This window comes from Lolium rigidum, chromosome 2 (assembly GCF_022539505.1).
Source record: "Lolium rigidum isolate FL_2022 chromosome 2, APGP_CSIRO_Lrig_0.1, whole genome shotgun sequence".
In the NCBI taxonomy this organism is placed as follows: domain Eukaryota; kingdom Viridiplantae; phylum Streptophyta; class Magnoliopsida; order Poales; family Poaceae; genus Lolium; species Lolium rigidum.
In genome coordinates this window covers 285236257-285250374 of record NC_061509.1, presented here as the reverse complement: position 1 = coordinate 285250374, position 14118 = coordinate 285236257, and the positions used below count along the sequence as shown (strand labels likewise).

General features: G+C 46.5%; 1 pseudogene; it reads left to right on the top strand.

Annotated features, from left to right (window-relative positions):
* Nucleotides 1–2361: 2361 nt before the first annotated feature.
* LOC124691080 lies at nt 2362–6082 on the top strand (annotated as a pseudogene).
* The last annotated feature ends 8036 nt before the right edge of the window (nt 6083–14118 follow it).

Here is a 14118-nt window from a genome sequence, read left to right as displayed (position 1 = left end):
TAGCGTCGGTTACGAGATCAACGAGTACGTGGTACATAGGCTACGCCATAAGCTACCGTGAGAGGCTGGGAGATGAACATGAGCTCTCACATCAGTCATAGCACATCAACCACTCTTTTTGTGTCAACTGTTACTACTACAACTACAGAAGTGGCTACGGGGCTAAACATGCACCATCAGTTCCGGGGCTGTTGTTTTGAACGGCTAGAGGTCCAAAAGATGGGTGAGAGATCCTTTTTTTTTGCGGGTAAAAAGATGATTACATTGAATTTCCGTTCATACAGAAAGATCCAGAAAACAGAAAGATATTACAGATAAGTCCCTTCTAGATCCCGACGAGTACGACAACTAGGATGGGTCGGTGGCGCGCCACTGCCGCTGCTCCTCCACACGCCTTGGATGACAGAGCTAGCTGCACACGGGAAGTCGCCGACCACGGATCCATGGATCCATCGGCATGGACTATCCAAGACGCCGCGAAATCCTCCAAACCATCTTTAACCTCTAGATCCGCCGCCTGGCGGCGAGACCCTATTGATTCTTCAAGCGCCTGAGAAGCCAGGGGCGCTGGGAAGTCGCGCACCTCAAGACAGAACTACAAAGACCACCGCCGCAGAAGAGGAGAGGCGCCGACGCAAAACCCGACACCGACAACACCACCGCCTCCACAGCGCCACCGGCTGGTACCCTACCGAAACCTAGACTATAAACATGCTAGGATCCGGGGTTTCCCCATCCTGTCGCCACCATAGCGGCTGACGGTGGAGGAGGAAACCTCCGAATCGCCGGCGAGTGAGCTGGATCGACATGTGGTGTCAAAAATCGCTCCTCTCTACTGTAGAGGGAGGAGACCGGTCGAAGGTGCGGTTTTAGCTAGTTGCAGATGGGTGAGGGATCCTAGCTATATAATCAAACTAACAAGTTGGCAGATTTTTCAGTAATTAAAAAAAGTGGTTGGCTGATTTAATCGTTTAGTCTTCACACACAACTTGTCTTATGGGGCAGGACAGAGGAGGCGATTGTTGAGGCGCATCTAAAACCCATAAAGGGTTTTGTCCCTCTCGCCGGCGACGTTGCTGGTCCACTCCATCTCCGGTGGCCTTGGAGCCTTGGAGGTGTGGCGGACCGTGGCCTCTCGCCGGCGGGAATGTTTCAGTTCTTCGTTTAGTTGTTTTCTTTATCATCTTCGGCATGGTGAGGTGGCGGCTACATCCTGAAGTCAGAATAAGGTCCTCCCCGCCCTATCCTCGCTCCGCTGGTGCATTTAGGGCGCGTGGAATCGTGTCACGCGGATCTTCTGGTATCCAGTCGGTTTATGTGATCGTTGGTTTGGTTTCAGGTCAGTCTCTTTCGATATACGGTTCTCATCATTGGCTTTGGTGGTTGTACTCGTGCGCTGGTCCTTTGGGGTCTTAGCACGATGACTTCCCGTCTGTCTACTACAACAACCTCTACTACGATAAGATTTTCCTGGCTCGGTAATGGAGGGGTGAGGACGGCGACGTGCCTTCAGCTCACGCTAGTGTTTATAGTCGTCGCTAGGTAGTCCAATGGCCTATTTGTAATTTGTATTACTTTTGGACCTCTTTGTACTACTGTTGATGATTATTGATAAATCGGTGAAACTTTCGCAAAAAAAACTTATCTTATCGCAAGCACGTGGAGAATTCCGTAGCCAAGGAGTCCGTAAGTATAGGATTATTGTATATTGCTATATGCTCGTAATTTCACACACAACGATCACTAATTTAGCATACTATATATCCCCTTTTATCCGTAAATTTAAAACTACATTTTTCTTTGAAAAGGCAAAACTTTGCCATTTTTATCTCCACTACTATTAAACAACAAACATTATCTAAAACATCTTATATTGGTGCAACTAGGCATTAATTCAATATGAACGGAGTCAATTCCGGATTGTATAAGGAAACAAGAGAAAAGCCGCCGGTTTCTAAGTCTGCCTCATGTGAAACAGTAAGGCAACCGGGCAATTTTACAAGTGCACCCGTATTGAAAACCTTCTTCGTACTAGAGAAGGAAAGCTACAATAGCACAGGAGTCCACGATTTGTTTTCAGCACGCAAGTTGCCTATAGCTGGCCGGACAGTCCTCGAAATAGGCTTTCGTCCCGCTATATTAATAGCTAGCCGGACAGTCTAAGAACGGTTTCTGCTTGCCATCCCCGTGGTCAACGCAGGTTGCCTAGCTACATCGTCATTGGATCCATCATGAAGCTCAATAGGGTTCGCCGCCGCCGCCGTGATGTAAGTCTTCGTTATTGCTTGTGCTATGCTCTGGTTGTTCTTCCTTTGATGCAACTTAATGCGTACATCTATCCTAAAAAATTTCGATGGCTAAATGCAGTTGCAGAAAGCAGCAGCTATCAATGAAGATAAGCCGGACAGACTAAGCAAACTGCCAAAGGACGTGTTGCTCAACATCCTGGAGAGGGGGATACATTTGATGCTATAAGAACTAGCATCCTCTCGAAGCAAATGCAGAACCTGCCCAGTATGCTCTCACAGATCGTCTTGGTACTCAGCACCCAAGATTTGATTCGAATGAATGGTGTCGTGGCTGATCTGACTGACAGGATACTGCGGACGAGGGCACCGGAGATCACCATTCGCATGCTGAAGCTCAGATTCATCTTGAGACTTGACGACTGCCTGTCCATTGGCAAATCTGTTGCCCTCGCCATGGCAACCCAGAAACTGGATGCAGCTGAGTTTGAAATTTCGACACAGACGGTTTCGGAGTGTTGCACTAAAGCTGACATGCTCTACTTTGCCAAGCAGTTCAACATGTTTATTGGTGATTGTCCAGATGCATTTGCTAGTCTCACAAGGCTGCATCTACAAAATATGAGGTTTCGTGAACCAGACATTCACAACATCCTTAGCACTTGCAAGCGGTTGGAGTCGCTGCGTCTCTTCCAGTTGGACGCAGGGATCCATTCGGTGCTGCAAGTAGAACACGCTGGACTTGTCGAGCTTGACATCACCTTCGCTCTGTTAAGAACACTGGACCTTAAATTTCTACCAAAGCTCAAACAATTGACCTATGATACTTGGTCTGGTTTTGAAATTCCGTTGGTTCTTGGTTTTGTTCCTCAGCTGTCAAAGCTAAACCTCATTAATAAATATAGTTTAGACAAAACCCTCGTGCTACGGGATCTGCTTGCGAATGTACCCTCCATAAACGAGCTGCATCTAGATTTCCGAAGTGAACAGGTAAATGCAATCATCTCTGTCTCTTTCTTTTCTTTCACTTGGGGGTGCATTTTTTGCTAAGTTTGTACTCATTGTTAATTTGTTTTATCTGTCCTAGATTTGGGTTCGGCCAGAATGCCCGAAACTGCTTGCACCTATGCTCGGCAAACTACGGATTGTGAATCTCAACAATCTACATGAAGGCTGTGATATCGCTTGGACAATGTTCATCATTGAAGTTGCACCATCCCTAGAGGAGCTTTCCATCACACTATCAGGTCACAAGTGTCCATTCCAACCCATTCTCTCGAAGAAACCGGATGTGAAGTGGGAGCCGTCTGATTCTGCTCTGAAGCACAAAAATTTGTCTAAGCTAACCATCCATGGCTTTCAATCAGACAACAACTTCATAGGATATATCAGGCGCATCATGGAAGCTGCGGTGAACATACAGAAGGTATCTCTTCATGACTGGAAGGTTTGCATGCTCTGCACCGTCGGGAAGGTGAACATCTACGGTCCGTCGAGATATCCACGAACCGGTGAGGAGAAGTATTTGTTGAGGAAGAAGATTTCGGAAGGTTTTATGATGGCTTCTCCAACTTTGATTCACTTCCTGCCCTCATGCTTCGACCCACCTCAACGCTTAATGAAGTCTTTATAAATAAATAAATATTTATCATTTATGATGTCCTTAATATAGTAACATTACCATGATAGAGTCCCTGAACTTTGTTTTTCAAAGACCCCAGCATTGGTGTCTTGCAACGGCGAGGGAAGAAGCAGAGAGAAATGGGCGCCGTGCCGCCCTAGCGGATGATGCAGACACCATCATTACATGTAACTTTTGCTACTACTTAGTTTTTTTTTGCGGTGAGACTCCCGTGACCTAGCCGCCCTCCTCCTCTCCCGCCCCGCCCCGAGCAGCCGCCCCTGCACCGCCGCCCCTCAGCCGCCGCTGTTGCCGGCCTCGGCCCCGGCCCTGGCCCCGGCTTTGACCCAGGCCCCGGCCCCGACGGCAGTGGCAGCGCCCCTTCCGTCGAACGACGAGGGGGAGGAGAGGGTTTCCGCGGCGGTGTTCCATGGGAGGTGATGAAGCGCCGGTGGAGGAAGCTGGGCGGCACAGCTACTTGGCCGGGGCCTGATACTCTCCGTCGGTAGCCATGGAGGATTCGGTGGAGCGGTGGCAGCCTCCGCCCCGGTGACGGTTCGGCGGTGGTACGCATGATCCGCGCCGCCGCCCTCTTCCCTAGTGATTCGGCACGAGGGACCGTCGGCGTGGGGGCTGCCGGGTCTTGCTTTGTTTTTCGGTGGCGGTCCTCACGGTTTCTCGCAAGCGAAGATGAAGATCTACCGGATGTCAGTTTGCTTTGATCTGGCTGGAGAGATGAGTTCTGGAAAGCTCCGCCGGCGAATGGAACAATGCATCTTTTGCCTCGAATTTGCTGGATCTTGTTGTATTCGGTCGCTCGCACCCATGTTTTTATTCCGACAGTTTGATTCCGGAGGGAGCAGCGCGAAGCTTTATTCTTTGTTGACATCAGGTGACTTTTTGGTCCATGGTGAAGTCAAAAGAAGGAATATCACGAAGGCCGGATTGGTGGACTGGCTAAAGGTGGTTTGAGTCTCTGTGATGCTGAGGGATTTGCTTGGCGTTTCGGGCTCCGCAGCAGTGGTATGCATGTGGGGCGGCAGCACAGGTGAACTTCAGAGTCTTACATCTCAGGGTGAAAAGTTGAAAATCCAAGGTACGACCTTAACTGGTTGTGCCTAACAATCTAACAATGACCTTGTTGGAGGCATTGTTTTGAGCGTGTGGACTATCTTCAGGGTGAAAACCTAAGACCTTCGGTCGGGCGACGATGACGCTGGTGCACTGTTTCCTTCTTGGAGGCGTTTCTTTTGGAGAGTCCGTATTTCAGGTGTTGTCACGGTGGTGGTTGTATTGATGTTGTTAGAGCATCTCTAGTAGTTCCCCTAAAGCCTCAAATCCTCTAAAATAACTGCTTTTTAACCGTTAGACTAGAACCCCTAAACCTTCAAATCCGCAAAAAAAATTAGGGGTCCAACCCTCAAACCCAATTTCAACCTGTAGAAGTGAGGGTTGGGGAGGCCAAACTGCCCCAACCCGCACTCCTCGTTCAAATCACGCGGGACGGAATTTTCCCCTCCCCAACCTCCCGCCTCCGCGCCGCCGGCCGCCGCCCGCCTCCCCTCGACCCCTGTTGGCTGCCGCGAGCTCCCCCGCCCCCGGATCCGCGCCTCCCCGCCGCCCGCCGCCCCGCGTCATGACCTCCTGAGCCGCCGCGGCCACCCCCGAGCCGCCACGCCCACCCCTGCCTCCCGTACCTCCTCGAGCCGTCCGCGCCGCCCCCTGCCGCCCACCGCCTCCCCCGACCTCCCCCAGCTGCCGCCCTGCCGCCTACCGCCCGCCCCTGACCGGACCCGCCCGCCGTGCCCCGGACCCGAGCCACCGCTCCCCGCCCCGCTGCTGCGCCGCCCCGCATCGCCCCGAGCCGCCCCGAGCAGCCACGCCCCGTGCATGTATGGCATGTTCTTTATTTTTCTTTGTTTTTGTTTGTTTCAATTTTCCATCTTTATTCATTAGCACAAACCATTTTGTTGTTGTTTTGTAGATGGAGGTGACCACCAACGACTCCATGTCGTTGTCCGATGATTCCGGCTGGTCGTCGTCGGACGATTCGTACATCGATGAGTTGCTTCAAGACAACGACGTCGAGATGATGCAAATCCTCGTCGAGGTGCAAGAATTTGAAGACCGCGTGAAGTTGATGGATCAGAGGAGGGGTCCAAGATGGGGCGAGTCACCATCTACCGGAACCGCGCCCTCGCACACGAGCATTTGATGCAAGACTACTTCGACAAGGTACCGACATACCCACCTCGCCTCTTCCGGAGAAGGTACCGAATGCACCGTAGTTTGTGAAGATTGTCCAAGATTGTGAGGCCGCCTCAGATTATTTCAAGCGTCGTAGATCCGCCGCCGGTATCATGGGATTTAGTGGGTACCAAAAGATATCAGCTGCAATGTGGGTGCTCGCCCATGGCATACCCGTGGACTATACCGACGAGTATCTTCTCATTGGGCAAGATACAATGACGGAGTCCATCATTAGGTTTGCAAAATTAGTCATCCGGTTGTATGGTGATGTGTATCTTCGGGCCCCCAACGAGCAAGATATAAAGAGATTGATGGAGATGAATGAAAAAAGGGGATGGCCTGGGATGCTTGGTAGTCTAGATTGCATGCATTGGACATGAAAAAATTTCCCAAAGGCATGGCAAGGAATGTATTGCGGTAAAAGCTATGATGCTACCATTGTGCTTGAGGCCGTGGCATAGGCGGACACATGGATTTGGCATGCATTTTTTGGTTTGCCGGGAACACTCAATGATATCAATGTGCTCAATAGATCTCCTTTGTTTGCAAGATTAGTTTCTGGGGATGCTCCAACTTGCAACTACAAAATCATGGACAATGAGTACTCAATGGGATACTATCTCACCGATGGCATTTATCCCGAGTGGGCAACTCTTGCCAAGTCCATCAAGGAGAAAAATGGGGTGCCCTTAACCAGAAAAGAGGCTCATTTCACCAAGACACAAGAGGCAGCATGCAAGGATATTGAGAGAGCTTTTGGTGTTTTGCAAGCAAGGTTTGCTATAGTTCGGGGTCCAGCTCGTTTTTGGGACAAAAAAACCTTGATCAACATCATGAAATGTTGTGTGATTCTACACAACATGATACTCGAGGATGAGAGAGGGTTAAACCTGCCTTGTTTCTATGACAACGTTGATACCCGTGTGCAACCGGAAAGAAACCCTTGTCGCATACAAGAGTTCTTGAAGCACATTGTGCGATTGAGGATGCAAAGACTCGTGGTCAGCTCCGGGATGATCTTGTAGAGCACCATTGGCAGTTGGATGGGCGGCGCCAAAGCCCATGATCTATCTTTGTTTTACTTTTCTATGTCCTATTTGATTTGAACAATAATTGTAATAACTTGAATGATTATTATGTGCTTCAAAGTACTATTTGATGTTGTAATAATAACTAGAATGATTATTATGTGCTTCAAACCGTTATTGAGATGATGATAATTGTGATATATCAAATAAGTGTTTTTAAGGGTTTGAGGGTTCTAGTCTTTGCCCTCAATCCTCAATTTTAAGGGTTTGAGGGTTCTAGTCTTTACTCATGTTTTTCACCCCTCAAAAGTGCTAAAAAATGCTCATTCTCAACCCTTAAACTGCTTTGAAGATTTGAGGGTTTAGGACTCTACTAGTGATGCTCTTAGGTCCGGAATGCTGTAGCGAGACTTTTATTTCTTAGTTTTCTTTACTCTTTTTTGATTGTGTGCACCCGTTCTACCACTAGGATGGGTGTAATTGGTATCTTTTGATGTTAATATATTACTTTGGCAACATATCCTGTGCATCCAGCGGACTTGTGTATCCGTGCATCCGTTCCGCTTGAACCATCAGATCCTAAGCGAGCGGCTAACATCAAAACAATGATTAATTTGCATTAACACGCCCGTCTAGACACCTTAGCCAATGCAATTTTTCACTAAGCCCCTTTAGTGCATTCCACGTTGATAGATCGAAGATACAGATCGGCACAACGCAGAGGCTGGCGGCAGCAACCGACGCAGTGACGGCCGATGGCGCAGATACCAGTAGCAGTCACGGGCAGGAACCCGCACAAGGACAGCCTCCCTGTAGTCACCGCAGGTGCCTGCCGCGTTATTTCGTCGCTGCCGGCCGCCACGCTGCTGCACTTCTGTGATCGCACACCGGCCACCGCGTTCTGTAGTCGCCACCGGCCGCAGTGTTCTGTAGTATCCACCGGCCGACCGGCATACAACCGGATCATGATGACTTAGATCAATCAAGTGGAACATATAAAAGGGGGTTACTGCAAGATTCCATCTCACTTAACTGTCCAGGCGGGCGTGTAAATAGAAATTATTCATGTCTTGATATTGCCCGCTCGATTTAGATCAGATGGTTCACAAGAAACGGATGCATGGATACACAAGTCTGCCGGATGCATAGGATACGTTGCCACTTCTATTACTTTTATCTAAAAAAAAACTTACTACTTGTTTTGCGGGTAATTGCTACTAAGTTGATCCCAGGGACATAAACTTGATATGAACCTCATTTACAAATCCTGTGCACACATCATACACAATTACACACCGAAATGAGCCTCAAGTCTATGGTGCCACCAGTACGTACAACTTTTGGTGCTTACAGACGTGAATTTTTTATCTGTCACTAATAGATAGTACTAGTATGCCTGCTCGCTGTATGCTTTTCTTATTACGACATGAATCAACTGCATCGAGAAGGATCAATCAGTACTCCGAGAGTCCGAGGTCGAGCAGGCCTGGGATGCTAGCTTGGACATGGCCTCGGCCCCAACGCGGGCGTTGCACATGTTTGCAAACGCCCTCATGTGCTTCATCCCGTACTGTCCCAGCGTCCTACACAGTTCCAGTCATTTTTTGATAAAAAAAAACATGTATTAATATCGCGGAGATACCAATTACACCCAGTCTCTGCAATAACATCATGCACTAATGGTATAAAGGATGCACACAACTAAAAAAGGAATTTTAAAAGAAAAAATTCGCTACAGAGATCCATAACTTGAAATAGCAACATGAAAGCACACACTCGCACATCTTGTCTTACCATATATGCATGCAAGTCTCATGCACTTTTCCTTATAGTTGACTATTTAAGTGTTTTATTATTCCGATTTGTTCTTTAAATTATATTGAAGATAAATAAACAAATTTGCATGACCAAACTTGTACTATTTTATGCAGGACACATATCCCTTTCAAATCACCTATGGATGTGTTTGTTGGAAGACCAATTGAAGTCCAGAAAAATGAACAACCTACCATGGATGAGGTGAACCTTTCATACACTTTCAAAAGTGTTTTTATGCACATAACGTATTCCTTACACTATCCCACAAAGCCATTAAACCCTAATAATTACGCAAGTATAAGTAACAAAAAATATAAAAATGAAAAGAAACAGTTAAACATGGGTTTGTTTATTATTCTTTAATGCACAAAGATTTTCTCAAATCATAGTGATAAGTGAGACATTTGAAAGATGATGATATGAACAAGAGGTGGTGCATATGGTGACTAAAATTAAAATAACGAAAGTTGCAAAATTTTAGTGAATTGTTTTTGTAAGATTTTCCTATAAACACCCTAATAAGCAATTCTATGAAGATAAACTTCTTGCAGAGTATACTGCACATAGTGAATGAGTTGAGTTAGAAAGTAAAAAATACAAGGATATAGACCGTAAACAAAAATAACCATCCGCCTCTTGTAATCGTCAAAAATACTATTACCTTCTCTATGGTATTTCTGGAAAAAAAATTGCTCTATCCTCCGTCATCCTTTTCAATCGCGACGCATTGTCCCCGTTCAATTTAGTGTTTCTATCACCCTACAATAATTTTGTGATTTTTATCCTTACTACCCTATTTTTCATCGCTTCACAATAACCTATGGGTGTTGAAAAAAAGTTCTAAAATATGACACTACAGTAACACTTTTGCGTTACTTGAATAGTGCTTCCACCAGCACTTCTGCAGAATTCCAGCAATCAAGATATTTTACTATTTCTACAATATTTTGACCAAAGATCAAGATACCTATTATAGTAGAATAAATTATATATACTTATGTGAGTATAATAACCAACGGAAAATTATAAGCATTTCAGGCGGGACACCGTGCTAGTTTATACTGAGCATATGTAATGACACATGTGTACGTGGTAATTGCAGATAAATCAAGTTCATGAACAATTCGTCATAGCTTTGCAAGAATTGTTCAACAAGCACTAAGAATAAAGCAGGATGCCCCAACCTCCAACTAAGAGTCATATGAGTGTTCTTTATTTTCAGGGGAGAAGAGTCATATGAGTCTGGACGGACACTGAACAAATGTACCCATATAATACCGAAGGTCGTTTCATAATGGTCAGGATTCTGATAGTTTATCTTGTCTCAATTGCTCAGACTAGCACTTACGGTGAAGTGAGAAAAGTGGTCCTCCAAATGGAGCACAATAAGACCCTAGGCTACCGAAACTTTTGAGATATCATTAAGTGGTGCCTTCTAGATTCATTAGCCATTCTTCGTTCCCGAAAATCTCGTTTTGGCATAATTTTGTTGACAACATTTTGTTGCCTACGATTATTTACGTATAGCAAATCCAACAATATAGGTTGATCTGCTTTATTAAACTTAGATTCAAAATTTACACAAATCTCATGCTTAATTTGGTTGTGGGCCATGTGGTATGACTGACTCAGACAACCTTTACGCAAGGGAGGAACGTCCTCGAAGTGGTGGTGATCCTTTATTAGATTGTCCACGAACTACACCAGAGAAAAAAAACGGAGCTATATTTTAAATTTAATTTAAAAAGATGTTTGATAACATAAAATTGTCTTTTCAATAGACCTTGAGAATGACAAGGTTAGAGGTAGTTGGGCCTTCGCCCTTCTATCTAGCAGAGGTATCATTGAAGGTAGTGTGGACATTAAACAGAATGACAATGTTGGTCACTATTTCTAAACAATCTAAGAGCTCAAGCAAGACCGCCCATTATAAATCATACTATCCAATATTATGAAATATTTATTTGTTTTCATGATTGAGTGTGCAAAACTGAATTGCTAAATTGAGGGGTTGTTCCACATCTAGTTGATGGTGGACTACCTAAATTTCACTACACCAGCAACATAATTCTTTTTATGGATCATGACCTCGAAAAGGCTAAGAATCGGAAGCTATAGGAGTGCCCAAGCTGCAACCGATCAATACGAAAAATTATTCGGATGTGAGCATGAAAGGTTTCCAATTAGGTATTTCGGTATTTTGATCCAATACCAGAGATTAAAAAGGAAAAAAGAAAAAACACATCGAGGATTGTCTCCAGAAGAGGTTAAGTAGTTGGAATTGAAAGATGTTTTTACCATGAAATCGATGAGAAATCCCCTATGGTGTATTTTTTATAAATTTATAAATGGCCTGAGATGGGCCAGAAAATAATTACATGGGGCTATACAAGGAAAGGGGAGAGCGAAGAAAAGATAAATTACACAATGAAACAGTTGAAATGTGTTCAGCGATTCAGAGAGAGGAACTTTCGAGCAGGCTTAACCCTGTGGATAATAAGAGCCGGATCCTGCCTAAACTCTCCCTTGCAAGTCTGCAATAATGAATTCTTCCCTTCAGCGATCTTTCCTGCTCCTAAATTTCCAAATCCCCCACAAAGCGCAAGTGACAAATCTCAAGAAATTTTACCGAGCCTGAAGAAACATGCAACTGGAAAAAGAAGAAAAAAAGTTTAGCTACGGAGGAACCCAGCTGAATTTTTTATATGAAGAGAAAATGTGAGCATCCTGAATTCAACCTCAACGAGATTCGAACCCTGGTCTGTAGGGGTGCTATAACGTGCCCTACGGCGACTGGCCTCCTGCCCTGTTCTCACAATTAGAAAGAGGTGATCTCCATGTCAAAAAAAAAAGGTGATCTCTCACCTCTCTTCAATTTCCATCACCTATTGCATAGTTAACTCATGTATCCAAATATCACTAACGCTTATATCCCTCATGTTCAAACGATCCACCAATGGTAACCACACAAAGAAACATTCTGCTTTTGTAAACTTTTACTTCTTGATGGTTGTTTAATACTAACATGAATTGCTAAGAAATATGGTATTAGATATATCATATTATTCTCTTGTGGCTTCCAAAAGGAGTTATTTGTAAATTTTAGTGGTGTGTGCGTGTCCGTGACGGTGTCCTATTCCAACTGCGTACCGATCGGAAACTGCCTGTGGTTGATCTGGTGTAGGCGCTGGGCCGAACATGTTACGCGCGTCGCCGGGTAAAGCTTGGAGAAGATCAGACCTGCTGGACCACCCAGCTAGCACCATCCGCCCCGTGTGTTTCGTACCATGTGGACTGGTTTTACAAGTCATGCATATAACCATCGGGATATGGCATTTTCGTTGTGGGGAGCGCATCGATGTAACACGGACTGTAAGGAAATGTACGAGTGATGCCGCAAGGGTACCACCAATTTAGATTTTGCACCCTCGAGGTATTGAGATGGTATGCCACGACCTCACCCTCGTGATGAAGGAAGAGCACGTGCTTATAAGGATGCAACCCATTATATAGCAGTGCTCTTTCTGCAAATGTGGTGGGTCTCGATAGCCGAGGTAGTTTTCCTTCAAGAAGTTGTACTCGTTGGAGTTCCAAGAGCACTCTGAACGCCCTATGCTTTCGACATCTTCATCCTCGTATGTATCTTCTTCACTGTGATTATTTTCATCATCATCGGTAGTGTCGTCTAGGCTATCCTCCTCGTGGATGCATTCTTCTGAAGAATTACCTAGGTCATCGACTATTTCGCCTTTTTCGACCTTCGCACCGTAGATGTCTTTTTGAATATTGCGATTTTCGAACAAGCTGAGTGTTGGTTTCTTGCTTCGGACCAGCCCCCATGACATGACTTTCTTTTCATCATCGAAAGGTGGGTCATATGTTTTGGGATCATACGTCTTAAGGTCATCGACATGTTCCATCTTCCACCCTAGCACACCATTGGCCCGGTTCAGTTAGTGTCCATACCTGCAGTTGATACTTGTTGAGTACCACATAGTGAACCCCTCTCTCGTAGCTGGCTAAGACGGACGCTTGTGGCAGATTTCCCAGTAGCTACACCTATATTTTCTCTCATTATAACCTTTCTGGGGAAGTTGGACCATGTCGTACACTCCCTCTGAAGTGCGAAGGATCATCAGGATATCATTACTGCAGTGCACATACATTGACCCCCGCCAGTACTCAGCTGACTTCCATATTTGCTCCCACTGGCCGTGTGGCGCGCAATCCCCGCATCATAGAGGTGTCTAGGGGCGCAACGCCCAGGCACAAACTCTCGCCTCGCCCACTGGCCAGTACGCGACGAGAACACCAATACAGAAACCACCTCATCACAGGGATCCTCGGCCCTCGGCACATGGAGAGGTAGTTCTTGTAGTTGAACATGCAGTTGGTCGACCGACACATCGAGCCTCGATGCCACCGGTTTACCCAAGTCGTCTGTAGAAGCAGAATATCCTAATTTAGCATATGTTGGCTTCGGGTCTTTTTCGAATAATTGTTCTTCTCTGAACAATTCAGGTAAGTAGAGTCGTACCTTGTCTTGAACGTCGTCTTTGAGAAAGAGGAAAACCTCGTGGTGCCGCGACACTCCTGGATCGAAAGCGAGGACCATGGCCTCGTGGTCCGGCCATGGCTCGCCCTCGGACGGCGGTGGCAGCCGAGCGCACCGTACCGTCGCCGGGTTGCACACATAGTAATCTCTTCTCTTGGACCGGGACCGAGGTCGGCCTCTAGGAGGAGGAGGCCGTTGCAGTGGCCCAAAGACGGACGCCCAGTCGTGCCAGAAGGTTGGGAACCGGAAGACGGGCTCGCCGCCGGAGCCACGGTGCCGCCCGGAGCCGGACGTCCACGGGCTGAAGAAGGAGGACTTGGCGCCGTGTACCATCCCCCATCTCGACGCGTACGATTTGCTAAACCTAAACATAAAGTCCGACCAGACGTTGTTGGTGAAGACGCCGGAGAAGGCACCCGTCCGGGGGAAGAAGTAGGGGAGGAGGAGGCTGCTGCCGTCGACCATTGATTCCCGACGCGGAGGTTCAATTGTGATCGAATTTCGATCCAATTAGCGATGAATTTGGAGCTCCTTTCACTGTTGAACTCGCCGGTAACCTGGCCGAGCGATCGGCGTGAGTGGCAAAGGGGCAAGCGACAA